The 1,251-nt window shown below is 33.3% G+C and overlaps 1 non-coding gene across 1 annotated transcript; it reads left to right on the top strand.

The window, feature by feature from the left end:
* Positions 1-282: 282 nt before the first annotated feature.
* LOC111759426 (U6 spliceosomal RNA) lies at positions 283-389 on the top strand. Its single transcript, XR_002793413.1, has one exon. It is a non-coding gene; the product is annotated as a U6 spliceosomal RNA (small nuclear RNA).
* Positions 390-1,251: the final 862 nt, after the last annotated feature.

The raw sequence follows: 1,251 nt of genomic DNA, 5'->3' as shown, positions 1-1,251 counted from the left end.
TTTTTAAAGAGATTTTCCAGATCAGAAATCAATAAAACTCATACATCAAACATAAAAATTTTGTTTAAAAGTTCAATAAATAACTAAAGCAAAAACCTAAAGAAGTACCTAAATGTGAATAGGTCATTGTTCTAAAGACTTAAAGAGAGGATGAATTGATTCTTTTACAAACTCTTGTCTTAAAAGCACATATCTCTTTTATTTTCTATTTTATTTTATTATTTTATTTTATTTTGAAAGAAGCTTTAGATTACATGAATTCTACATCAAAAATAAATTGGGGTGCTTGCTTCAACAGCACATATACTAAAATTGGAACAATACAGAGAAGATTAGCATGGTCCCCGCACAAGAATGACACCCAAATTCGTGAAGCATTCTTTATTTTTCCTTCGGGTAATGAAGACTGATTGTCACTGTGGGCCCTGAGGGGAGGGGGAAAGAGGTATTGAATAGATGGAATCAGTGTAACTGTGGGGCAATGGAAGTGTTCCACAAGATTATGCAAAGATGGATATAGGACATGTTAAAGTACACCAAAAATGTATAAAAGCCTATAGCCTAAAATGTAAACCATAATGTAAACCCAAGTGTAACCATGTTTGAAAACTATCATCTCAATATCTGTATATCATCTACAGCAAATATAATATGAACATGTGAAAAGATCATTGTTGGGGAAGGGACAAAGTGTTCAATGCTGGATATGTGGGAGTACTGTATATTGTATATATGAATTACTGTGATCTAAAACTTTTGTGAAGACAAACTCAATAATTAGAAAAATAAAAAAGAAAGGATGTAGACACTGAGGAAGAAATGGAAGAAATTGCCTTGCCACTGTACAAAGAGGGCAACATTTATAGCAGTGATAACGAAAGGCAAAACATCAAAAACAAAGCTTTTTCATTTTTAAATTTTTTGATACCCCAATTTATTTTTACTTTAATTTTTCTAAATTAGTATGTATTCTATATCTAACCTTTAAATCCATCACTATATTCCATTTTACTATTAATGGAACCTGGCAATATATTAGGTTTCATTTTTGAAGAAGTTTGGGATCACAGAGAGGTGCAACTAAGGCAGGGGAGGAATACTGGTGTGGGAGGTTATTGACAAGGGCCACATGATTGGAAGGGAGTTCTCCAGGGCATGTATACAGGGTACATAAAAATGTTTGGATATTTTCATAGTGGTTACAGTTAAAAACGACAACTGAGGGAGTGCTGAGTTCCTAGCCAGGGGGTG

This window comes from Dasypus novemcinctus, chromosome X, assembly GCF_030445035.2.
Source record: "Dasypus novemcinctus isolate mDasNov1 chromosome X, mDasNov1.1.hap2, whole genome shotgun sequence".
Taxonomy (NCBI): Eukaryota; Metazoa; Chordata; class Mammalia; order Cingulata; family Dasypodidae; genus Dasypus; species Dasypus novemcinctus.
The sequence above is the reverse complement of the archived record's forward strand: the minus strand, read 5'-3'. Positions and strand labels throughout refer to the sequence as shown.